The sequence below is a fragment of the Scyliorhinus canicula genome, chromosome 17, assembly GCF_902713615.1.
Source record: "Scyliorhinus canicula chromosome 17, sScyCan1.1, whole genome shotgun sequence".
NCBI lineage: Eukaryota > Metazoa > Chordata > Chondrichthyes > Carcharhiniformes > Scyliorhinidae > Scyliorhinus > Scyliorhinus canicula.
The window spans coordinates 27,422,564-27,449,776 of record NC_052162.1 but is presented as its reverse complement, the minus strand read 5'-3'; the positions used below and the strand labels follow the sequence as shown (position 1 = coordinate 27,449,776).

The window sequence follows — 27,213 nt, the reverse complement described above, 5'->3', positions numbered from 1 at the left end:
GGACGCATCGTTGCGACCCTAACGATTCAGGGCGCCAGCTACTCTAATTTCCAGCTGTACGTACTCCCCGACCTCTGCGTCCCACTCTTACTCGGGCTCGATTTCCAATGTAACCTCAAGAGCCTCACACTCAGCTTCGGCGGACCCCTACCTCCACTCACTATATGCAGCTCAGCGACTCTAAAAATCGACCCCCCTCCACTCTTCGCTAACCTAATGGCTAACTGTAAACCAGTAGCCACTCTCAGCCTGCAGGATAGAGTATTCATCAGAGCCGAAGTCCAGCGGCTCCTACGTGAGGAGTCATAGAGGCCAGTAACAGCCCCTGGAGAGCTCAGGTGGTGGCCGTCAAGACCGGGGAAAAGTTCCGAATGGTGGTTGATTATAGCTAAACCATTAACCGGTTCACTCACCTCGATGCGTACCCCCTCCCCAGAATTGCAGACATGGTCAACCAGATCGCCCAGTACCACATATTCTCCACGGTGGATCTGAAGTCTGCATACCACCAGCTCCCAATCCGCCCGGAGGACCGCCACTACACGGCGTTCGAAGCAGATGGCCGCCTCTTCCATTTCCTCTGGGTCCCCTTTGGCGTCACCAATGGGGTCGCGGTGTTCCAACGAGCAATGGACCGAATGGTGGACCAGTACGGGCTGTGGGCCACGTTTCCGTACTTGGACAATGTCACCATCTGTGGCCATGACCAGCAGGACCATGATGCCAACCTCCACCGATTTCTCCAAACCGCCTAGAAACTCAATCTCACCTACAATAAGGAGAAATGCGTTTTCCGCACTACCAGACTAGCCATCCTCGGCTATGTCGTGGAAAACGAAGTCCTGGGCCCCGACCTGGACTCTTAGAACTCCCTCTCCCTCATTGTCCCAGGCCCTCAAGAGGTGCCTGGGATTCTTCTCTTATTACGCCCAGTACGCCATGGGGCTGGTTTAGCTCACTGGGCTAAATCACTGGCTTTTAAAGCAGGCCAGCAGCACGGTTCGATTCCTGTACCAGCCTCCCCGGACAGGCGCCGGAATGTGGCGACTAGGGGCTTTTCACAGTAACTTCATTGATGCCTGCTTGTGGCAATAAGCGATTTTCATTTCATTTCATTTTCCCTCAGTATGCAGACAAAGCCCGCCCACTATTTAAGACCACACTCTTCCCACTGTCAGCTGAGGCCCGCCAGGCCTTCAACTGCATCAAGGAGGACATCGCCAAAGCCGCCATGCGGGCGGTGGATGAATCCGTCCCCTTTCCGGTGGAGAGCGACACCTCAGAGGTCACTCTCGCAGCCACTCTGAACGAGGCAGTGAGACCAGTAGCTTTCTTCTCCCGGACCCCCTCCGCTTCGGAACTTCGACACTCCTCAGTCGAAAAAGAAGCTCAAGCCATTGTGGAAGCTGTATGGCACTGGAGGCACTACCTCGCAGGTAGGAGGTTTACCCTCATCACCGACCAAAGATCGGTTGCCTTCAGGTTCGACAACTTGCAAAGGGGCAAAATAAAAAACGATAAAATCATGAGGTGGAGGATCGAACTCTCCACGTATAATTATGACATCACATATCGACCGGGGAAGCTCAACGAGCCCCCAGATGCCCTGTCCTGCGGCACATGCGCCAGCGCACAAGACTACTGCCTGAAAGCTATCCACAATGACCTCTGCCACCCGGGGGTCACCCGGCTCGCCCACTACGTCAAAGTCCGAAATCTGCCTTTCTCCACCGAGGAGGTAAAAGCCATCACCAGGGATTGCCCGATCTGCTCGGAGTGCAAACTGCACTTCTATAGACCAGACAAGGCCCACCTGGTAAAGGCATCCCGACCTTTTGAACGCCTGAGCATCGATTTCAAAGGGCCACTCCCCTCGACCAATCGAAATGTGTACTTCCTCAACGTCATAGACGAATTCTCCCGCTTCCCCTTTGCCATCCCGTGCCCCGATATGACCTCCCATACAGTCATCAGAGCTCTGCACAGTGTCTTCACCCTGTTCGGTTTCCCCAGCTATGTACACAGCGACAGGGGTTTGTCCTTCATGAGCGACGAGGCGTCAGTACCTGCTCGACAAGGGTATCGCCTCGAGCAGGACTACCAGCTACAACCCCAGGGGGAACGGGCAGGTGGAGACGGAGAATGCGATGGTCTGGAAGACCGTCCTACTGACCCTCCGGTCCAGGAATCTCCCGACCTCCCACTGGCGCTCCATGCAATTACGTCCCTTCTGTGCACCGCCGCCAACCAGACCCCTCACGAACGATTACTTGTTTTCCCCAGGGGCACTACCACGGGGGCTTCGCTCCCATCTTGGTAAAGGACACTGGGCCCGGTTCTCCTCCGGAAGCACATCCGGACACACAAAACGGACCTACTAGTAGAGAGGGTACTACTGCTACATTCGAACCCACACTATGCCTTCATTGAATACCCTGACGGCCGCCAGGACACCATTTCCCTCCGGGACCTGGCACCTGCAGGATCCACCACTACCACCACCACCGCCGAGGTACCCCTCACACTACACCCCACCCAACCCACTGCGCCTCCGCGCCTATAGGTTCCCTGCGCTCCTGCGCCTCCCTTCGCCCATCGCACCGGTCAGGAACGGAGCTCGGACCGAAACACCCCCGGAGTCCACCCCCATACCCACACCGACCGTCACCACCCAGCCACCCGAAGAGGCTGCAACCCCGGTGCTCCGCCGATCTCAAAGGACGACTCGGCCACCGGACCGGCTCAACCTGTAGACCCGTCACCCCGCCGGACTTGATTTTTTTACAGGGGGTGAATGTAATTCACACTATTGTATTGTATGGTATTGTGTCCTTGTGGGTTCTGTCTGTAAGCCGTTGTGCGGCTCTGCCCGTAGGCGGAAATGAGGAGCTTGTACAGGGCTCCACCCTTGGCTCCGCCCATGGCCCCTCCCACTACCGGAAGTATAATGTGCTGCAGCCGTGTGAGCCTAACCTCAGTTCTTCTGGTTGCAGGCAGGCTCAGTTGTAAGACTATTAAAACTACAGTTTACTTCCAATCGTGTTCAGAACGAATTGATGGTCACATCATCCAGCATCCGCAGTGATTTGCTTTGATAAGTAAAAGTTATTCTTTGGAATTAAATCTATGGCTTTAAAGGAAATCTTTTTTTTAAATAATTTTTATTGAAAAATTTTGAATTTATACAACAACATCAAACCATACTAAAATACCAACGATAACAGTAATGACAACAATCATGAACCTTCGCCGCCCCTCAATGAACAACCCAACATATTAACAACAACTTAAGTTAACACAATGTTAAGTTACATAACCGTAGTGAAAAAATATAGGAACTATAATAAGGAACACCACCCCTCCCCCCCCCCATTTGACCCTTTCCAACTTTATCAATTTCGCCATGTCATTGACCCAAGTCTCCACACTTGGGGGCCTCGCATCCTTCCACTGCAGCAAGATCCTCCGTCAGGCTACTAGGAATGCAAAGGCCAGGACACCGGCCTCTTTCGCCTCCTGCACTCCTGACTCCACCGCAACTCGAAAATCGCGAGTCCCCACCCTGGTTTGACCCTGGATCCAACCACCCTCGACACTGTCCCCACCACCCCCTTCCGGAATTCTTCCAGTGCCGGGCATGCCCAGAACATATGGGCATGATTCGCTGGACTCCCCGAACACCTGGTGCACCTGTCCTCACCCCCAAAGAACCTACTCCTCCTAGTCCCGGACATGTGGGCCCGGTGCAGCACCTTTAATGTGAGACTAAGCCTCGCACATGAAGAGGCAGAGTTGACTCTCTCCAAGGCATGGCTTTGAAGGAAATCTTATGCGAGAGCTCAATTCATTAACTTGCTCCACCCCATATTCCTGCACACGGCAACACTGCTCGAAATGCAAGAGATTTGATTACATTTTGAGGAGAGAGGAACAACCAGTTTTGTTTTGCATTTTAATGGTGTATTTATACTGAGACACGTGAGGAAGATAGATTAATGATTTCCTGCAGGTGCTTTTAATCAATTTGTTTTTCCTTTGCTGATTTTTGGCTAATGTTGCTGCTCCTCCCTTTTTATTTTTTGGTCTTCCTTTGAGATCACGTTGTACTGCAAAACATTCCACGTGGGCAGGCTAGTCTTAAACTGCCTATTGTTGCTCTTTGTTATGTGTACAAAGATGTCTGATTCGTCATTCACAGTAAGTTTCTTTTGAAGTAGCTCACGTCAGGTCAGTTATATGGCCCAGTGCTCAAAACTACACATGGATTTTGCTCAGTTTAATCACGGCCAAGGAAATCCCGTCCCTTCGCTCTATCCCAGCATTGTCGACGGTGTTTTCACCCACCCAGCTCCCTCGTGTTGACAACTATTGAATTGTTTTCAAAACATATATCGGCCTGTTATATAATGATAGCAAATGTGATAAACGACTTGGTAATTTTTGTGGCTGTAGTTGAGCGGAGAAAGTTGGCCAGGATATTAGGAAAACACACTGTTTCTCTGCAAATATTGTCATGTGATTATATCCAGATGGGAGAAGCTAAGAAAATGTTTTTGTTTTAATTCCTCTCTCATCAGCAGATATAGATTGAATGCTGGTCCTGGATATTTCGTAATCATGAATTTTAAAATAAAATTTTAAAAAAGATGTTTCTCCATTGCTGTAAAATTGACCTATTTAATAAATCTGACCAATTCTCATCAATGAAGGTAAGGGTACCCAGGGGGCCACATGCAGCCCAACCGGGTTTTGGGAGTGCGGCCCACGAGACATTAAGATTGTTGCATTGCCCACACGCAGGGTTGCCGCATTCCGCTGATTTCCGTCCGTGTAGTTGTTTTCTTCCAGTATGACCAAAGTGATCCGCACGTAAAGTAAGGGCAAGTGAGGCGCTTGCTGATTGCTCACAACATTGACTGTGAGAGCCGTGTGCTCCCTCTGCATCTAAAGTGTAAATATTTATTTTTTAACCATTTGAAATTGCTAGTTCTATTAATATAGAAATGATTGAGCGTTTTCTATCACTCGTTATGAAAGAATCAGCGTGCATTAAATGTGTTTAACCTTATTCATGGGGGGTCATGGTTAGTGAACAAGCCTGATTTCAATCGTCCGGCCAACTCCGATGAAGGAGGGTGAATCATGCGGCCTAGGTTGTCCATCACTGACCAAAGGCCTCAATATGATCACAAGACCGATAACGGGCTCCGAGGGCAATGCAGCCTACCTCATCTCTTCTAACCAGCAACATCTGATGGTCTCCTACACCCCATCAAAACGGGTATCTGCTAAACAATTTCCATCTCTCAGAATGTTCATTCCTCATTTAAATCACCTTTCTGAAGGAATTCCCAGATTTGTGTTTTTACTTGTTTCAACCAGTTCTCTTTGCCCCACCCTCGTGATTCAGTTTTATTCGGTTTCACCTTTCATGTACGATCCACTATTTCTTTTTTTTTTTGACGTGTCAAAGCTCATCTGTGAACTATTCAAGTTTGGAAAGTCCAAATCAGTATCCTCTTTCCTCAACACCGAGTCCTTCCTGTGCAAGCGATCGGAGCTCCCGATCCTCCTGCAGCGAGTGGCCTGCCTGTAACCTTGACTAAACGCTGTCCTCGAGAGGGGATCCAACCAGACCATTGACAGGTTGAATGTAACATTGTCCTCTTCTCTGCTCTGTGGAGATTGTTGTGCTACACTCCATCTGCTTTGCTGAGTAGTATTGCTGAACAGTGAACAAACGGAACATTTTAAGTTGGCTAAACACCCAGGTCTTGGCTGTATCTATGGATCTGCCCATTTTTTTTTTTCTTGCCTGCACGCAGTATTTTAACCTTTGCCGATGTTGGATTTGTTCAATGCTCTGCTTGCCTACATATTGAGCGGTGGTTTCATTCGTTGCTTGTAGCATTTGTCAGCATTTTGGCTCCCACAGCCGCATCGCCATCTCTGTACTTGAATTTGTTTGTCCTTCTGTTTTTTTTTTTTGGCTACGTGATTGTGACCTATTTTTCTTTTCTTTTTGCACGTTTTAGTCTGTATGTAAATTCTTCAGCATAAGTCGCACTGAAGTCCTGCCTTTGGGGCGCCAACATGTTTGCTGAATAAATACCATTATTGTTACTGTTATTAATATTCACCGCAGTCCATCCATGTACCTCAATCCAGTATGCTCCACGATCTGCATGTTGTCTTGTTTAGGGGTGCCGCTTTATTACGAAGTGATGGTAGGTCGGGAAAAATGGGAAATATTCAGTTTTGGTCCGATTAACATTGTTTGCTTTCAACAATTGTGTAGCCTTTTAAAGCTAATTGCATTTTGTTCGTCGCCATGTTGAATGCTGCTGTGGGTACTGGCAGTTTGGTGTGTCTTATTATTGCAAAGTGCTGGGAAAGTCTGGCAGCATCTGTGGCGAGAAAAACAGAATTAACATTGAGTCCCAAAGTGACTGTTCATCAGAACAAGTGTTTATTTCATATTTCCAGCATCTGCAGTATTTTGCTTTCATTTGGATGTTTTATTGCTGCTGTGATCCGTTCCTGTCGCACCAGGTGAGTTGAGGAACTATGGTTTATTTCACTGTAAGCTATACACTCTGAACTCTCCCTGCTGGTTACGTTTCTGCCTGTTCTCCTCGCCAGCATGCACAGCAGCTTGACTGGTTCAGCTGAGAGAACTGGATGGACCTGAACCTTTTGGTGAGAAGCCAGCGGTTAATATCTCGCCAATCTGAGACAGGATGCGGTTGCCTCAATTTGAATCGCCTCATTTTAACACGTTGCCAGCCAATTCCTCTACTCCACAAGGGGTACATTTTCAAAACCTGACTTTTTCTGCTTCCAATCCTGTTGGGGCAGGCCTTTCATCCAAAGGCTTGGGCCTCGTGAGTAAAACTGCAGTCGAGACGTGATGACCTAATTGAGGTCCTATCTGCATATTCAACAAAGAACTTTTGAGTAGGCTGCTTTTCCTGGTGGATTTTAACTCTTTCTCACCTTGATCTCTGGGTGATAAGGGCAGGGTCAAAATCCATCCCTCAAAAGCTTTTGAGTTTGTCACTATACATGGCCAGGTCCCAATAAAATGGCACTTACAGCCAAGCCAAGCTTCTGAACCTGCTGGGAATGATGGTCAAATCCATACTCTGTTTTTTGATGTATACTAACTTGCTGTGTTGAGCCCAATGCCTCAAATGACCTTCTCCATTACCAATTTGAATTTTATCTCCGTGGTGTAGCGCTGCCATGTTTTTGTAATTGTTCTGGTCTTTCTATGAATAAAGCAGTTTTTATTTCATGACCACAGCATGTCACAAAATGGTTGACAGCCAATGAAAGTGTTTTTAAAGTGCAATCATTGTTGTAATGTAGGGACGGTGATAGGCAATTTGAGCTCAGCAAGCTCCCACAAACAACAATGAGAGAATGAGCTGGTAATCTGTTTATGATGTTGCTTGAGCGATCGATATTGGCCAAAACACTAGATTTTTGTTGACTAGTGCCTTAGGACCTTTCTACGTCGACATAAAATCTAGGAGTAGGCCATCTGGCCCCTCGAGCCTGCTCTGCCATTCAATAAGATCATGGCTGATCTATTTGTGGACTCGGCTCCACTTACCCGCCCGCTCACCATAACCCTTAATTCCTTTACTGTTTAAAAAATCTCTCTACCTTTGCCTTAAAAGCATTTAATGAGGCAGCCTCAACTGCTTCACTGGCCAGGGAATTCCACAGATTCACGACCCTTTGGGTGAAGAAGTTCCTCCTCAACTCAGTCCTAAATCTGCTGTCCTTTATTTTGAGGCTATGCTACCTACTTCTAGTTTCACCCGCCAGTGGAAACAACCTCCCTCCTTCTATCCTATCTAGTCCCGTCATAATTTTTTATGTTTCTATAAGATCCCCCCCCCATTCTTCTAAATTCCAATGAGTATTGTCCCGGTCTACTTAAGTAGCCCCTCACCAGCTAATCCTCTCATCTCTGGAATCAACCTAGTGAATCTCCTCTGCACACCAGTGCCAGTACATCCTTTCTCAAGTAAGGAGACCAAAACTGTACACAGTACTCCAGGTGTGGCCTCACCAGCAACCTATGCATCTGCAACATAACCTCTGCTTTTAAAATCCATCCCTGCAGCAATCAAGGACAATTTCATTTTCCTTAATTACCTGCTGGACCTGCAAACCAACTTTTGCGATTCATGCACAAGGACACCCAGGCCCCACTGCACAGCAGCATGTTGTAGTTTTTTGTCATTTAAATAATTGTCCGTTTTAGCTGTTATTCCTACCAAAATGGATGACCTCACAGTTACCAACATTGTACTCCATCTGCCAAACCCTTGCCCACTCACTTAAACTATCTATATCCCTCTGTGGACTTTGTGTCTTCTGCACACTTGGCTCTACCACTCATCTTAGTGTCATCTAGGGGCAGCACGGTGGCCTAGTGGTTAGCACAGCTGCCTCACGGCGCTGAGGTCCCAGGTTCGATCCCGGCTCTGGGTCACTGTCCGTGTGGAGTTTGCACATTCTCCCCGTGTCTGCATGGGTTTCGCCCCCACAACCCAGAGATGTGCAGAGTAGGTGGATTGGCCACGCTAAATTGCCCCTTAATTGGAAAAAATAATTGGGTAATCTAAATTTTAAAAAAATTTAAAAAAATCTTAGTGTCATCTGTGACCTTTGACACATTACACTTGGTCCCCAACTTCAGATCATCTATTTGGTTTGGAAATAATTGTGGACCTAACACTGATCCCTGAGGCGCACCACTAGTCACTGATTGCCAACCAGAAAAACACCTATTTATCCCCACTTTGCTTTCTGTCAGTTAACTAATCCTCTATCCATGCTAATACATCACCCGTAACGTCATGCACCATTATTTTATGCAGCAGTCTTTTGTTGGTACCTTGTCGAATGCCTTCTGGAAATCCAGATACACCACATCCACTAGTTCCCCGTTGTCCACCGTGCTGGTAATGTCCTCAAAGAATTCCACTAAATTAGTAAAACATGACCTGCCCTTCATGAACCCATGCTGCGCCTGCTCAGTGGGACAATTTCTGTCCAGAAGTGTCGCTATTTCTTCCTTAATGATAGATTGAAGCATTTTCCCCATTACAGAAGTTAAGCTAAACCGGCCTATGTTACCTTCTCTTTTAAACAGTGGCATCACATTTGCTGTTTTCCAATATGCCAGAACCTACCCAGAGCAAACTTTGGTAAATTTACCACAAACGCATTTGCTATTTCCCCGCAACCTCTTTTAGTGGCCTGGGATGCATTCCAGCAGGGTCAGGAGACTTGTTTATGATTTGATTTATTATTGTCACATATATTATTATACAGTGAAAAGTATTGTTTCTTGCATGCTGTACAAACAATGCATACCGTACAGAGCGAAGGAAAGAGAGACTGCAGAATATAATGTTACAGTTATAGCAAGGTGTCGAGAAAAGATCAACTTAATACGAGGTAGGTCCATTCAAAGTCTGATGGCAGTAGGGAAGATGATGTTCTTGAGTTGGTTGGTACGTGACCTCAAACTTTGGTATCTTTTTCCTGACGGAGGAAGGTGGAAGAGAGTATGTCCGGGGTGCGTGAGGTCCTTAATTATGCTGGCTGCCTTTCTGAGGCAGCGGGAATTATAAATAGAGTCAATAGATGGGAGGCAGGTTTGCGTGATGGACTGGGCTACATTCACAAACTTTTGTTGTTTCCTGTGGTCTTGGGCAGAGCAGGATCCATACCAAGCTGTGATACAACCAGAAAGAATGCTTTCTATGGTGCATCTGTAGAAGTTGCTGAGGGTCGCAGCTGACATGCCAAATTTCCTTAGACTTCTGAGAAAGTCGAGTAGTTGGTGGGCTTTCTTAACTATAGTATCGGCATGGGAGGACCAGGACAGGTTGTTGGTGATCTGTACACCTAAAAACTTGAAGCTTTCGACCCTTTCTACTTCGTTCCTATTAATGTAGACAGGGGCGTGTTCTTCACTACGCTTCCTGAAGTCGGTCACAATCGCCTTTGTTTTGTTGACATTAAGGGAGAGATTATTGTCGTTACACCAGTTCACAGGGTTATCTCTCATTCCTCTACTCTGTCCCATCATTGTTTGAAATCCGACCCACTACGGTGGTGTCATCAGCAAATTTGAAAATCGAGTTGGAGGGGAATTTGGCCACACAGTCATGGGTGTATAAGGAGTATAGTAGGGGGTTGAGGACACAGTCTTGTGGGGCACCGGTGTTGAGGATGATCGTGGACGAGGTGTTGTTGCCTATCTTTACTGACTGTGGCCTGTGGGTTAGAAAGTTCAGGATCCAGTCACAGAGGGAGGAGCCGAGTCCAAGGCCACGGAGTTTGGAGATGAGTTTCGTAAGAATGATGGTGTTGAAGGCTGAGCTGTAGTCGATAAATGGGAGTCTGACATGGGTGTCTTTGTTATCTAAGTGTTCCAGTGTTGAGTGTAGAGCCAGGGAGATGGCGTCTGCTGTGGACCTGTTGCAGTGGTAGGCGAACTGTAGTGGATCAAGGCAATCCGGGAGGCTGGAGTTGATTCGTGCCATGACTAACCTTTCGAAGCACTTCATGATGTTGGATGTCAGAGCCACAGGATGATAGTTATTAAGGCACGCTGCTTGACTTTGTTTTGGTACAGGGATGATGGTCGTCTTCTTGAAGCAGATAGGGACCTCAGATTGTTGTAAAGAGAGGTTGAAGATGTCTGCGAATACCCCCGCCAGCTGATCGTGCAAGATCCGAGTGCTCGTCCGGGTACCCCATCCCGGCCGGTGGCTTTCCTTGAGTTTACCTTTGAGAAGGCTGCTCTGACGTCTGCAGTGGTGACCTCAGATACAAGTTCATCAGCGGTTTCTAGGGTGGAGGGCTCGCTCTCGCTGACCTATTGCTCAAAGCCGACAGAGAATGCGTTGAGCTCATCAGGGAGAGGTGTGTTGGAGCCGACGATTTTACATGCCTTCATCTTGTAGCCCGTTATGTCTCGCAGACCTTGCCATAGACTGCGGGGATCCGTGTGGCAAGCCTGGGACTCTAGCTTGGTCCGGTACTGTCTTTTGGCATCTTTGATGGATTTCTTTAGATCATATCTGGCTTTCTTGTAGAGGTCAGGGTCGCCTGACTTGAACGCCTCAGACCTAGACTTCAGCAAGCAGTGGATATCCCTGTTCATCTAGGTTTTCCAGTTGGGGAGCATGCAGATTTGCTTCTTTGGTACACAGTCTTCTACACACTTACTAAGGAAGTCCGTTACTGTGGTGACGTATTCGTTCAGGCTGGTCGCAGATTTTTAAAATACTGACCAGTCCACTGATTCTAAACAGTCCCATAGGAGATCATCCGATTCCTCAGACCAACAACACACAACTTTCTTTGACGGATTCTCCTGCTTCAGTTTTTGCTTATAAGCCGGGAGCAGGAGCACAGCCTTGTGGTCAAACTTGTGGTCAACTTGTCTACCTTTAGCCCCATTAGTTTGCCCAACACTAAATTTTTAGTGATAATGGTCGTTTCTAGGTCACGCCTGCCACAGTCTCGTTCCGAACAAGATACCTGTTCAATACCTCGGCCATTTACTCATTTCCCATTATTAAATTCCTCGTCTGGACCAATGTTTACCGTAGCTACTTCTGTTTTTGTATTCTGAGCTATTTACGCTCATAATCTATCTTACTTTTCTTTATAGTTTTTTTTTCGTGGCTTTCTGTTGGCCTTTAAAGATTTCCCAATCATCTAGTTTCCCACTAATCTTTGCCACTTTGTATGCATTTTCTTTCAATTTGATACCCTCCTTTATTTCCTTGGATATCCATGGCTGATTAACCTTTTTCCTACAGTCCTTCCTTTTCACTGGTGTATACTTTTCCTGAGCACTGTGGGAAAAATAGCTTTGAAAGTCCTTCACTGCTCAATTGTCCCACCACAAAGTCTGTTGGAGGGAAGTAAAGCTCAGAGTCTGTTCTCGACGGCGTGGAGTTGTAAAAGTTGCGTTTATTCGGAATTGCTGTGTGAGAGGCAAGTTCTGCTGATAGCTATGTCTCGCAAAAGCCAGCTCTGAACATAGTCAGAATTGCACACATATATATTTAAAGTTCTTTCAGATTTACAATTAGGCATTTGACGTCATCATTTCAGTCGGAATAATACAAGGTGATCAGTATGCATGTTTCCTGGTTTCTTTAATGGGAAAACGATCAGCTAACACAATGCTTCTTTACAATCTCTTGGATTCTGTTCAACATATTAAACTTCTGGATGGGGTGTTAATGTGTTTTCATCCCCTGCACTGGGCTGGACAATGAATCCCTGACAGACAGGCTGGAGCCGTAACGTGATTCCCCTTATACTAATGCCCTGTGAGGTAATTGAATTATTTCCAGCGCAGGTGACTTCTAAACATTTTAACCCCTTGCCTGCTGGTTTTTTCCCTTGACCTGTGCCGTTCTAATACTTGAGACATCTTTATTATTACTTATACCAATTCTGTCACACATATAGCAGAACCAATTCTGTCACACGGGGCAGCAGGGTAGCATGGTGGTTAGCATAAATGCTTCACAGCTCCAGGGTCCCAGGTTCGATTCCCGGCTGGGTCACTGTCTGTGTGGAGTCTGCACGTCCTCCCCCCTGTGTGCGTGGGTTTCCTCCGGGTGCTCCGGTTTCCTCCCACAGTCCAAAGATGTGCGGGTTAGGTGGATTGGCCATGCTAAATTGCCCGTAGTGTCCTAATAAAAGTAAGGTTAAGGGGGGGGGGGGGGGGGGGGGTTGTTGGGTTGCGGGTATAGGGTGGATACGTGGGTTTGAGTGGGGTGATCATGGCTCGGCACAACATTGAGGGCCGAAGGGCCTGTTCTGTGCTGTACTGTTCAATGTTCTATAGCAATTTATTCCGCTAACAAAGTCTTTGCTCCACATCTACCCTAGCCAACTCCACTCGACTTGGTAAAAGGCCTTTTCTTCTTGGTAAAAGGCCTGGTGTTCTCTCCCCGAATGGGATAATTATCACATTTAGCAGTGCTACATTAGCAGATAGCTACATTATCTCATTGTAGCACTCCATCTGTATTTTAATTCCAACCCTACTGTGATGGCTCCTTCCGAGTGGATCCCTAACTATGAGATCATTAATTACTCCTACCTGGGAAGACCTGTCTACATCTACCTGGGAGGCCAGATGGATGTAAAAATTTCTCATCCAAAAGACCGCATCGCTGACGGTACAGCATCCCCTGAGCACTGCACTGTCAGTGAAGATTACGTGCTCAAGACTCGAGTGGGACTTGAACCCACACAACCGTTTGACTGTGAGATGAGATTGCTTCCAACAGAGCCAAAGCTAACATGTTGAAAGCGCAGTTTAAATCCTTTGCCAGCTTGAAAAGTCATATGAATATCTTTGCTGGCATTGTGTATAAAGTAGAGTATAATTTATCCAAGCTAATTGACTTGTTGCCAGTCACAAAGCCTGATGTAATATGGCTACTCATGGTGTACATTTAAAGTAAATATCCATGGTGACGAAGTGTACCAATAAAAGTTCTGCATCACTTCCTGTTCAAACTTTCTCCCCTTTCACCTAGTACTAAGTGAACGCAATGACTCTGTTCTGAGGGTGTGTTTAGTGTATTGCATATATACATACATAAATAAAACTCTGCCCTGTCTCAACTCTTCATTCCAGACCCTCTCAGCGGGTCGAAAGCATTAGCTGGTAAGGAGTTAGTTGGGAGTGCAGTATAATACTCCTATCATGCTGGTACGGTTAATCATTTTGCTTTACTGTGTGAATATTTGGAAGACGGTTAAATAGGTTTTGCATGTGAATCACTTGAGGGAAAAGTGTAGCGCTGTACCAAATAAACTTCAAATCTTTTTTTAAAGTTCTTTTTATTTTACAATTGAAATAGTCCAATTTAGGTGGTGCAGTGGTTAGCACTGCTGCCTCAGCGCCGAGGACCCGGGTTCGATCCTGGCCCCAGGTCACTGTCTGTGTGGAGTTTGCACATTCTCCCCGTGTCTGCGTGTGTCTCACCCCCACAACCCAAAGATGTGTAGGCTAGGATTGGCCATGCTAAATTGCCCCTTAATTGAGGGAAAAAAAGAATTGTCTACTCTAAATTAAAAAAAAATACAATTCACCAGAATAACTGCAGCTCAATGCGCAAGATAGATTTCTGACCTGTTTAATCTAAATCCAGGTTATGTAATTTGTATAATTATGTGAATGGAATGTTCGCAGACTAAGAACAGCTCGATCTGCCTGTCGTTGACGGGGTGCTTGTGAAGCAGTCTTGTCTCTGTGCAGAAATGCTGCTGAACCTGTAAATGCTCTTTACTGTCTGCATCGTGGAGTTACAAAGTTTATGTTCAGCTTGCATTCGAAACGCAGCATTCACTGTGTGCCATTTAGAATGAGAATCGGGCAGTGGGGCGGGCTCGATCAGCCATTGACCACTGTCTTCGGGTATCAGACCCACATGCCGTGCTCCCGGGCTAAGGTGGGGGTCAGCCACCTTCCAGTGGGGTGCCTGGAAAGTAGTCGTGGAAAGTATTGAGGGTAATGGATACACGAGAGCTATTACATGTCAGGTGATGTCCTAAACAGTGGGAGGCGAGTGAAAATGATTTATGACAATCTGATTCCAGGGATTTGGTTACAGTAATGAGGTCATGCAATCATTTTCTTGTGAATTCTCTTTCATGCGGGAATGTGTTATGTCTCTTGCATGTTGTCTCTTTTAACCATTACTTTCATGCTGGTGGATAAACTGTCTGATAATGTGAAGTTAGCTATCAAAATGTTCCTAACCAGGATTCTACGATAAGAATGCTTTGATATTAGGAACAGGAGGAAGGCATTCATCCCTCTGCCAATCAGCTAGATATTGACTGATCTGTACCTTAACCTTATTCACCCTCCTTCGATCTATGTCACTGAATGCCCTAACCCAACAATAAACACTATCTCGAACCCAGTGCTTCAGGACAGCACAGTGCCTTGCAGCGCCACGGATCTGGGTTCAATTCCGAGTCTTGGGTGGCTGTCTGTGTGGAGTTTGCACGTTTTCCACTTGTCTTCTTGGGTTTCCTCCCACAGTCCAAAGATGTGTAGGTTAGGTGGATTTGCCATCAATTGCCCAGTGTCCAAAGGTTAGGCGGGGTTGTTAGGATTACAGGGACAGTGGGGGAGTGGACCTAGATCGGGTGCTCTTTGAGAGGGTTGGTGCAGACTCGATGGACCGAATGGCCTCCTTTTGCACTGTAGGGATTTTATGATTCTCTCTGACCAAGGTTCCGTACAATTGAAGCATCCTTTCACTCTGAAAACTTCCCCCGAGGTAAAGGCCAACATTCCTGTAGCTTCTTTGTATCTGTGTTGTATAGAATCATAGAATTTACAGTGCGGAAGGAGGCCATATGGCCCATCGAGTCTGCACCAGCCCTTGGAAAGAGCACCACAGTAAAGTCCATTCCTCCACCCTATCCTAGTAACCCCACCTAACATTTTGAACACTAAGGGGCAATTTAGAATGGCCAATCCACCTAACCTGCACATCTTTGGACTGTGTCAGGAAACCGGAGCACCCGGAGGAAACCCATGCTGACACTGGGAGAACGTGTAAACTTTGCACAGACTGTGACCCAAGGCCGGAATTGAATCCGGGTCCCTGGAGCTGTGAGGCAATAGTGCTAACCACTGGACCACCATGCTTCTTGATTTATGTAGACTGACGCACATTCCATTGTTCCTTTGCAGCTTCTGGTCTCTCGCTGTTAAGAAAATATTATGATTTCTCATTTTTCAGATTCAAACTAGCAGACGCCTTTCATACCACCACCACCATTGAACTCTTATCTGTCACATCTTTTGCCCACTTGGCATGTCTATGTCCATTCATAATTCCCTGCTCCCATTCCGTACAACATTCGCTCCTATGCTAAGTGCACTTTCCAAAATCTGATTTCCACTAATATTTATTTCTTCAGTGCTTGTCCTAATTGCATGTTTTACACGTTATCATTGACATTTATCGGATTCCTCCAATTCTACCCAGCAGTTATCACTATCTGTGTCTTTTGTGGAGGGAGTTGTTTGAAGCTTAAACCTCTTTTAGATAAGAGGGCACGATTGGGGACGCAGTACAGGATGGAGATTGAGATTTAGAGCCAATAAAGCCAAAACACAGCCCACCGGGTGCTGTCAAATGTCGAAATCTCTGTGGAAGATAAAACCGGAGGAATTTACTGAACAATGGATAGTATTTGATTTGCATATCCTGGTGTTTTAGCTAAAGCTAGTGGGAAAGTAGAGTTTTAGGTCTGTGAGAAATACTTAATGCATGATTTGTGGCTTGCGTTGTATGTAATGTAACTTACTGTTCCGAAGGTACGTATTGCCTTTTTATGTGCACAGAGAATTGTACCCTGACCGGGGGGGGGGGGTTTAGGCGAGAGACCCTGAAGACTTCAAGTTTTGTTTTATCTGTCAAAGTTTGCATGGAAACATAGAGAATAGGTGCACGAGTAGGCCACTTGGCCCTTTGAGCCTGCACCACCATTTAATATGATCATGGCTGATCATGCAAATTCAGTATCTCACTGCCGCTTTCTCTACATATTCCTTGATCCCGTTAGCTGCAAGAACCACGCCCAACTCCCTCTTGTATCCAACGAACTGGCCCCAACAGCTTTCTGTGGTAGAGAATTCCGCAAGTTCACGACACTATCCAAGACAAAACAGCCCACTTGATTGGCCCCCCTGTCCACTGCCTTCGACATCCACTTCCTCCACTGCCAGTGCGCAGTGGCAGCCGTGTGTACCATCTACAAGGTGGCTCCAACTTGCCAGCGCTCCTTCAACAGGACTTCTTCTAAACCTGTGACCTTCAGAAGGGCAAAGGCAGCAGATGCATTGGAACATCACCACCTGCAGCTTCCCCAGATGTATAGAGACGCTTGATGATGCCGTTTGAGAGGAACACCATGAAGAAGCTGTATTATCTAAATGAGCAGAACCACTGCGCCTTCTTTTGGACGGTGTTACATTTCCTCTTGGCAGTTCTTTTATTCTTTTTACTTGTCCCACTATTATCAACTCTGCCTTGCCTTCCACCCTATCGCAAATCTCTGCTTTTGATCTCCTTTTCCCTACCGGATTTAACAGCCCTGTCACATCACAAAATATTCTCTTTTCTGATGAAACGTCATCCACTTGAATTGTTAACCCTCTGGGTGGAATTTTCCGTCCCTCCTTGCCGGTGGGAGCACACGATCTTCCGCTCCCACCAAAGGTGACCTCCACCCCGCAGCGGGGTCCCCGGTTGTGCGGCCGGCAAGCAACGCGAAAATGGCCAGTGATGTTGGCAGATGCCGGAAGCGGCCAATGCTTTGGAAAAAGTCCCGTTGAAGGAGCCTTGTCAAGTTGTAGATGGTACACGGGAAAACATGCTGCCTGGGGTGGGAATCCCGGCCTCCGTTTTGAAAAAGAAAAAAAAAATTGTGTTCATTTATGAGATGTGGGTGTCGCTGGTTTTGTTCACGGCTGAGTGTTTCAGAATGTTTTCGGCTTCCCAGCACTCGGCTCTTGTGGAGCAGTGGACAGCACCCCTGCCTCTGAGCCACTCCAGGACGTGATGGCCAAGAGGATGGCCAAACAAGCTTGATCTCGACTTGCTCATCCTTCCATATACCCCAATGGCAGGCGGTAAGAGTGGGAGAGATTCCTGGTCAGCCCTGTGATGGAAAGAAAATCACTATCCATCGCTCCGTTATACAACATGCTTCCAAAAGTGCATTTTACCCCAGCAGCTTTCACTCCTTGTGGAGAGATGTCAGGATGGCTGGTGTGGATCAGATTGATACCGACAGGGTATCCAGCTGGGATGGATTTGAGAGCAGCCTCCTTGCCCTACCCATGGTGGGGGCCATGGCACTTTGGGTCAGACCTGCTGTCGGCCAGAGAACTGAAGAAGAGTGCAAATTGTACTATTTGACGGATGGTTGGGTGTTGGGGGTGCAGGAGCAGTGGGACTTGAGAGCATGTTCACAAATTGCCAAAGGTAGCTGGGCAAGTTGAGACGAGGAAAGGAGGAGGAATGCGTTGTAAGGTCTGGAACACGCTACCTGAAAGAGTAGTGGAATTAGATCCCCTGAAAACGTTCAAAAAGTAATTGGACATGTGCTTAAAGAAGATTCAGTTGCAGGGTATGGGGTGAAACTAAATCGGACAGCATTTTCCTAAGAGCCGCCACAGGCACAGATCCCACTTCTGTGCTGTTTAGAGTTGACGATTCCCTGCCATGTTGCAAACTGTACTTAATTGGATTAATATTGCTGGGGTAAAATCCTGGAATTCTTACATTGCCGCACTTTGGGACACCATCACTGCCAGGACTGCAGCGGTTCAAGGTGGCAGCTTACTGCCACCTTCACATGGAGCCGGTCCAGGTGGACACTGACTTCTATTAAGGCCCACATCCCGGAAGAAAATTAATTTGAAGTTCGGAATAAATGATCATGGTATTGATCAGTTTTCTCTTTTGCCTTTTAAAAAAAAAAAGTCAATGCAGGATAGCCGTCGCAAATGCACTTTCAGAGTTTGTGTCTTCAAATATTTAGCAAAGTGGTGACTAAGTTAGCCAAGCATCTGCTTCTTATTATTTGGTTTAAAACAATATATGGAAAGTTGAGTGCTAACAACGTTTGTTTGGAAATTGATGTTGCCTGGGCGTTTCAGCTATGAAGAGAGACTGGTTTTTTTTTAATCATTCCCTTGTTGGATGTGGGCGTCGCTAGCCGGGTCAGCACTTACTGTCCATCCCTGAGGGCGTCAACCAAATTGTTGTGGGTCTGGAGTCACATGTAGGTCAGACCAGGTAAGGACGACAGATTTCCTTCCCTAAGGGACATTAGTGAACCAGATGGAGCTTTTACGACAATAGACAATGGTTTCATGGTCATCTTCACGCTTTTAATTCCAGATTTTTGTATTCAATTCAAATTTCATTGCCATGGTGGGATTTGAACCAGCGTCTCCAGAGCATGACTCTGGGTCTCTGGATTACTAGTCCAGCGACAATATCACTACACCTCCCTTTAGGCTGTGGTGGTTCTCCTTGGAGCATAGAAGGCCGAGGGAATCTGATCGAGGTGTACACAATTATGAGGGACATAGGTAGGGTAGATGGGAAGGAACCTTTTCAGTTGGCATAGAGGTCAATAACCAGGGGGCATGGATTTAAGATAGGGGCAGGAGATTTGGAGGGGAAACGTTCTCGCCCAGAGGATGGTGGGGAATCTGTAACTCACTGCCTGAAAAGGTGGTAGAGGTGGGAACCCTCACAACATTTTAAGAAACATTTAGACGAGTACTTGATAAGCCATAGCATACAAGTCTACGGACCCAGTTCTGGAAAATGGGGTTTGGAATAGCTAGGTGTTTGATGGCCGGCGCGGGCATGATGGGCTGAATGACCTCCAGCCATGCTGTAAATCTGTTTGACTCAATGAAGTGAGGCTCTTTAGCCATTTTGTAAATTGGTGGCGTGAAGGGATGAATGGAACCTGGCAATAGAGACAAATTGGATCATCAGCTGCTTGATTATTGCTGCTCCCTGTAATCCGCCTTGAACCCTTCTGAGGTCAGCAAATTCTTCAGGTGGAAAGCTGCTTCCTCTGCAAGCTCGCAGCTTAGAACTACACCAATTAAATCTAAACTCTGCTTGGGTTTGAGCGGAAGGTGCGACAAAGTTCTGATTCTGGAACTGAAGGACCTGAAAAATAAAATGAAGACTGTTGTGGGAGTTTATCCAATGTATTTGTTGAATTAGAATTTTGAAAACAAATTGTGGTCAGTGATACGCTTAGTGATCCACCTTAATCCTCTCGTATTGTGCTTTGCAATGAATATCCAGGGTATCTAATGTGAACTGTTTCTCTCTATCTGGTCGCCAGCAAAATAATTCCATTTAATATCATAGAATTTACAGTGCAGAAGGAGGCCATTCGGCCCATCGAGTCTGCACCGGCTCTTGGAAAGAGCACCCTACCCAAGGTCAACACTTCCACCCTATCCCCTTAACCCAGTAACCCCACCCAACACTAAGGGCAATTTTGGAAACTAAGGGCAATTTATCATGGCCAATCCACCTAACCTGCACATCTTTGGACTGTGGGAGGAAACCAGAGCACCCGGAGGAAACCCACGCACACACGGGGAGGACATGCAGACTCCGCACAGACAGTGACCCAAGCCGGAATCGAACCTGGGACCCTGGAGCTGTGAAGCAATTGTGCTGTCCACAATGCTACCTTCAACAACAACAGAAAGTAGCATTCTGTTGATTATTCTTCCAACTAAACTACATGAGAACTTATTGTGGAGTTCGTTCATTTGGCACCCCACTCCCCCGTGTCAGAAAATAGTTGGAGCCAGACTCCACACCCGAATTTGAGTTCGCTATCCTTGCCTGACCCTTCATCATAGCACATTGTTGGTGCGATCTTTAGAAGCAGATGCTAAGCAGAGGCTGAGGCTTGTCAGTTTAAGTGGATATAAAAGATATCATGAGAGTATTTGGAGAAGAACATGTGTTCTGGCCAATACCACCCCCCCCCCCCCTTTCCCGCCCATATCTCTCCCATATCCAGCACCACCAACATAAGATTATGAAAGCATTGGGCAGCACGGCGGCGCAGTGGTTAGCATTACTACCTCACGTCGCCGATGTCCCAGGTTCGATCTCGGCTCTGGGTCACTGTCCGTGTGGAGTTTGCACATTCTCCCCGTGTTTGCGTGGGTTTCACCCCCCACAGCCCAAAGATGTGCAGGCTAGGTGGATTGGCCATGCTAAATTGCCCCTTATTTGGAAAAAATGAATTGGATACCCTAAATTTATAAAAAAAAAGAAAGCATCCTGTTTCTTTGCTGTTCAAAGGGATTTTATTCACAATTGACATCAATAACCTGGATTCAGAAATGCCATTCAGATTGTCCAAGTTTGTGGATGATAAAGGTCCTTTATTGTCACAAGTGGGCTTACATTAACACTGCAATGAAGTTACTGTGAAAAGCCCCTAGTAGCCATATTCCGGCGCCTGTTCAGGTACACCGAGGGAGAATTCAGAATTCTCAGCTGGTATGGCAATTGACCCCGTGCTGCTGGCCTTGTTCTGCATCACAAACCAGCTTTCTAGCCAAACTAGGAGGCATAGTGGGATCGAATTGCAATTTGCAGAGCAAGTCCAAACCTAGGAAGGGAAATGGATTTTGTGCGTCCACTATAAGTGGCGTTGAGATTGCTGAGAGTGAGGCTTGGGAGTCTCAATAGACTCAAAACATCAAACTGTGCCCAATTCTGACCAGCTGGAGTATGGTTACCAGGGAGAATTGAAGCAGCTGGAGACACAACAGGCTGTTTCCTACATTACGACAGTGACTGCACTTCAAAAGTACTTCATTGGCTGTGTGACAGTCATGTACGGCGTTATATAAATGCAAGTCTTTTAAGCTGATCCCTAGATTTAAAGAGGCTGCATTGTGAGGCAAGTCTGGAGAGACTATTCTTTTTATAAATTTAGGATACCCAATTCTTTTTTCCAATTAGGGGCAGTTTAGCGTGGCCAATTCACTTACCCTGCACATCGTTTTGGGTTGTGGGGGTGAGACCCACGCAGACACGGGAAGAATGTGCAAACTCCACGGGACAGTGACCCGGAGCCAGGATTGAACCGGGTCCTTGCCGCCGTGAGGCAGCAGTGCTAATTACTGCTAACCCGCTCTTGAAAGTTGTAAGTTGGACATACTTTAGGCTAGTTTGATTGATCATAGTGGATATCCTGTCTTGTAAACTTGCTCCCTCGAATAGATTCTGGGGTAAATACTCTGCTGTTGTGCACATGCAGATATTGCAGCCTGCGACTCGTTGTCGGCTTAATATTTCTGTTTGCAGCCATTTGAGAGAGAGAAAAAGGGGTCAAAAGTGCTAAGAAGGTAGCTAGTTGAATTGAAGCAGATAGTTACTGACTGGATCGTGATGTGATCTGTATGAATCCTCACTGTCCATGAATGCACCTGGTAATCAGCAGTTAAGCCATCGTAAATTTTGACATTGCGCTGAAGTAAGTATTCGTAATTGTCTTGATTTTATATAAAGAGCTTCATAATAGACATCCTCCAAATGAAGGTGCGAGTTAGGTCAATGTGCAAGCTGGCTCTTCGAGATTTAAAAGATTCTACTATGCAGCGAAGCTTAAAACTTGCCGATTACATCAAGACAAATTGAGGCCTTTTGCAAAATCTGAGGGGAAAAAAAAATTGGATTTACTGATAATTTTCTTTTTTTTAAAGTTCTACTTCTAAGAAAACTAAACAGGATGTGATCTTATCAACAAAGATTGAAATAAATGAGAACAGCACATCTCCTGTAAATCCCCCACCTCCCAGCCAGCCTCCATTGTGGGCTGATTCTATTTGTTTTCCTAAGTCTTTGCGTCATCACGAACTTGCTATGTCATCCTGCAAGTATGTAATGGCTATATTTAGAATCCCTGATGCGATCATCAATTCACACGAGACAGAGAATCAAAGTGAACAGTTGCTTTAATCAACTAGAACAGTGCCTGCCTGCGACTGCTCTGCAATGAGAGCCGCCTACAGGGCAGCTGCTCTTTACACCTCCCCTCAAGGGGGCGGAGCCCACAAGGTCACCAACATCATACAATCAGTGTAGTACAGTACAATAGTCCATAGGTGGAGCCCACATGGGCAACAGCGTGGCACAATGTAGTACAGTGGTGAATGGTTATCATAATACGGTCACCACAATCCCTAAAGTGCAGAAGGAGCCCATTCAGCCCATCGTGCCTGCACTGTCCCTTTTGAATGAGCTGCTGATTTACACTCCTCTCTCTTTTCCCCCCCTCCCGGTGTACCGCCCTATCCCCTCTTAGGGCAACATGGTAGCACAGTGGTTAGCACTGCTGCTTCGCAGCGCTAGGGACTTGGGTTCGATTCCCGGCTTGTGTCACTGTCTGTGCGGAGTTTGAACGTTCTCCCCCGTGGGCTGCGTGGGTTTCCTCCGGGTGCTCCGGTTTTCTCCGACAAGTCCGGAATGACGTGCTTGTTAGGTAATTTGGAAATTCTGAATTCTTCCTTGGTGTACTTGAACAGGGGCCGGAATGTGGCCACTGGGGGATTTTCACAGTACCTTCATTGCAGTGTTAATGTAAGCCTACTTGTGACACTAATAAAGATTATGTTATATTGTATTATCCTTGTAACCTAACCTGTACATCCCTGGACACGAAGGGGCAATTTAGCATAGCCAATCCATCTAACTCGCACATCTTTTGGGACTTGTGGGAGGAAACCGGAGCACCCGGAGGAAACCCACACAGACACTTGGGGAACATACTAACTCCACACAAACATGACCCAAGGCTGCAATTGAACCCGGGTCTCCTGGTGCTGTGAGGCAGCAGTGCTAACCACTGTGCCGCCGTATAATCAAATCTACGAGCTTTAACCTGAATGCAATGCTCCAGCTGCGTGGCACTTGCCACCTTTTAGGGGAGAAGAGGAGAATGTGTCCACTATTCCACGCTATTTCTGCTGCGGTTTACTACAGTTATGAGATGACAGACTATCCTGCTTGCGGCTCGATGAAGGTGCAGACGTTCAGTTTGTAGTCAGCTCTCAGCTTCTGGCAGCTCCTTTGCTGCAGATTGGTATTGGGACAAACGTTTCAAATCCAATGTGACTTCTCTTTGGGGCTCTGGAGAAGAGTCCTATTGGACTCAAAATGTTAATTCTGCATCTCTCTCCGCTGACCCTGCCGTAGCTGCTGCATATTTCTACCTCTGTATTTTAATCTCAAATCTCCAGCATTTTGGTTTCATCATAGCTGTTTGCTGGAGGTGCTGGATGTGACTGCAGACTTGCTCCCTGGTGCTTTGTGGCACGCTCCATGATTCACCATCATACATTTTCAAATTTGAATCGTCCAATGCAGCTCCGGTAGATTTCTGCAGTGACAAATTGCAACAGTAGGCCCTGGAGTAGCATCAAAACACAGATTGTATTATGACACAAATACGCCTGAACTTGTGCAGTTGGATTATATTACCAAAAACACGTTGCATTATTCAGCTGCCCAGTCTTTCCTTTGAGCTACAAAATCTACGAAATCTATCTGTTGAATGGGAACTGTCTGTTCCTTGGATGACTAATTGCTTTTCAAGCAGGAGCTCAGAACCGTGGCTTTGTTTATGGCACTGTCATTTAGAAGCCTGTTGATATCATGGCTTGAGTATATTCTGTTCTTGAGCAATGTCTATGCTTGTACGCTTGTGTGGGGTAGGCCTTGCACCTATAAAAGTCTTTTAACTGTTTTAACATATTGCATTGCGATATTCTGTCCCTACCGTGACTGTTGCAAGGGCAGATTGTATCTTTGCTTAAGGCTGCTCATGGCCCAATAGTGCAAGCTCTTTTCATTGAACGTAATATTTCACACTGAAAGAGCAAAGCAAATGAAAGTTTTGATTTGGAAACCGAGTTCCCCTCTTCACTTACTAACAATTTCAGTAATCTCGCCACCTGGTATGAGATTGAAATCCAGCCGGGATTTAGGAAGTTTTGTCTTGCTGTCTGCGTGGTTCTGCATGAGACTAGTTACTACGGAACTACACTCTGAAATGGCTAAAGTCTCGTATACATTGTTGGCCACAGTTCAGTTATAAGACTTGCACTAGGAATGCTTGATGTTGTGGCACTGGAGGTTTTACTGTGCACCTTTTGCGATTCCATCAGGCGCTAAAATGACTTCTTGTTGGCCAGGATAGATATTCACCCACAAATATAAGTTCTTCTGCACTTCAAAAGCTCTTTCTATCTCTGGCAGAGCCTGTTGTGCGCAATTTTTGGGTAAACAAAATCTTGTACAAATAGACAAGTGTATTGGTGCTGACTGCTTTTTAATCCCGTGCTCTCCACACACCTAACCTGTGAGCTGAAGTTCAAGATTTCCGAAGAACCATGAGGTGCCGTCAGCAGGACGTGTAACAGCGTGCAAGTGAAATTGTCACACTTGTTGAAATAATACTCAGTCGAGCAATTATGCATGACTATGTTCATTTCAATCTGGGAGTGTGCACTTTGAACTGTAAAACGCCAGGATGAAATACTGGTGGGGGCAATTTAAGGATTATAGTTTACAGCACAGGACAAGGGAATGCAGCCCATCACATCCATGCTACATTGAGTGCAGTTGTTTTTGCAAAGCAGTGGTTACTCATGTAATATCAAATTGCTGGTGATAAAGAGGACAGCTGATAAAATCTGGAAGAAAAGATAAAGTAATGTTTTGGGTATAACCAGTCGTCAGAATTGAAATATTAAAAATATCATAGAATTATAGAATTTACAGTGCAGAAGGAGGCCATTCGGCCCATTTAGTCTGCACCGACTCTTGGAAAGAGCACTCTACCCAAGCCCACACTCCACCCTATCCGCATAACCGGGGAACCCCACCCAACACTAAGGGCAATTTTGGACACTAAGGGCAATTTAGCATGGCCAATCTACCTAATCTGCACATCTTTGGACTGTGGGAGGAAACCGGAGCACCCGGAGGAAACCCACGCACACACGGGGAGGATGTGTAGGCTCTGCACAGACAGTGACCCAAGCCGGGAATCGAACCTGGGACCCTGGAGCTGTGAAGCAATTGTGCTAACCACTGTGCTACTGTGCTGCCAAGTGGGAAATATTTACCATCTAACATTTACCCCCATAACAGAATTAATGGATTGAATAGTCTGCCAAAGTGTTTGAGGTAGATCATCTAAACATGACAATGGCATGGCAGCGTGCAAATATCAATTTGTCAAATAAACCAACAAATTTAATTTCCTCTTTCCAAAGGCCTGATTCTCTGTCTTGTTGATTCCACAGGATAGTGTGGGATTTCTCTGCTAAGGGTGTCATGATGGAGTTGTTCAGGTACTTCACAGTGGCCCTCTGAGGCTGATGTTAGCTCACCTAAAAGTGGGCCTGGTAGACGGGTTTGAATGTCTGGCCAAGAGCCGAGGGGCTCACAACTCCGGCCGAGCAGTTAGGCAGCAAAAAGGCTCATGATGCGCAACGTAAGTGGGTACTGACTTTGAAAGCCAACATCCTGACAAGACTACTATACCATCGAGAGGATTGACCAAATTTATCAGTACTATCAGACCCAGTTGCTGTTGCTGAGCAGTTGTTTTATTTTTCTTCCCTTGTTGGCATATTCTGACTGCTTTCCCCTCTGCTTGTACTCCCTTCCCACAAAAGAAAAAATCCAACATTTCATTTTCTGAACACTATTCCTTGCCAACACTTAGTGACGTATTTTGGAGAAATCTGAACATTTCACTTCTCTTGAGCGGGTTTTCTACCCCACTTGCTTTCCAGCAACTCATGCATTCAGCTGCAGTATCTTTTCCTGTCTTTTCTCTTTGTTATCTTCCTGGTTTGGGACACATGAGCCGGATAGGTGCAAGTGACATACTGCCTGGCATCTACGTCTATGAGGGCACCCTCTATGTGCCCATAAGATAGTGAGATGTAGGAGAGCCTTAGAATTCAGTTACAAATGCAACCCCGTGTACTGAACCAATTTACATGAAGAAAACAGGAATTCTGTCAAATTTTGAAGACTTGTAATAATAAAAGTCTTTGGAACTAACTATCTTCCTGAAAAGATGGCGGAAACGTGGGTCTTTGAATATTTCTACAGCAGAGGTGGATAGATTCTTGGTATGAAAGCGGATGATAGACTTGTTGGGGGTAAGAGGGATGCAGATTTGAGTTTACATCAGATAATTCATTTGGCAGAGCAGGCTCCTTGTTCGTATTCAAATCGAACCGACAGAAGATATTCTCATTTCTTAATGCCTTTTGGGTCCTCGTGATAGCACTTCACAGCCAGCCAAGTATACTCGAGTGTAGTTGCACTGTTGGCAAATGTGGCAATCGATTTGCACACGGCAAGGACCCGCAAGCGCAAGGGGCGTGGTTTCTGGTGGCGGGGGGAGGGGTCAGTTTAGGCCCATTCACTGAGAGCTCCTCTGCCCCTCGAATCATGGTGTGGGTTTCCCTGTACCCACATGAGAGGGCAAAAGGAGATTTGGTTTAACTTCGCGTCCGACGGA

The 27,213-nt window shown here is 46.3% G+C and overlaps 1 protein-coding gene across 9 annotated transcripts in view; it reads left to right on the top strand.

Annotated features, from left to right (window-relative positions):
* The window catches only part of acsl4a (acyl-CoA synthetase long chain family member 4a), a 101,966-nt gene that overhangs the window by 28,075 nt on the left and 46,678 nt on the right, over nucleotides 1–27,213 (top strand). For 2 of the 9 annotated variants that reach the window (XM_038775565.1, XM_038775559.1), the window contains exon 1: nucleotides 13,697–13,735. The exons of 6 other annotated variants lie outside the window; for them this stretch is intronic. The gene's annotated coding sequence lies outside the window, so the exon portion shown is untranslated. Of the gene's footprint in view, nucleotides 1–13,696; nucleotides 13,736–27,213 lie in introns of those variants that run through there. One more of the 9 variants, XM_038775567.1, reaches the window with a different exon arrangement.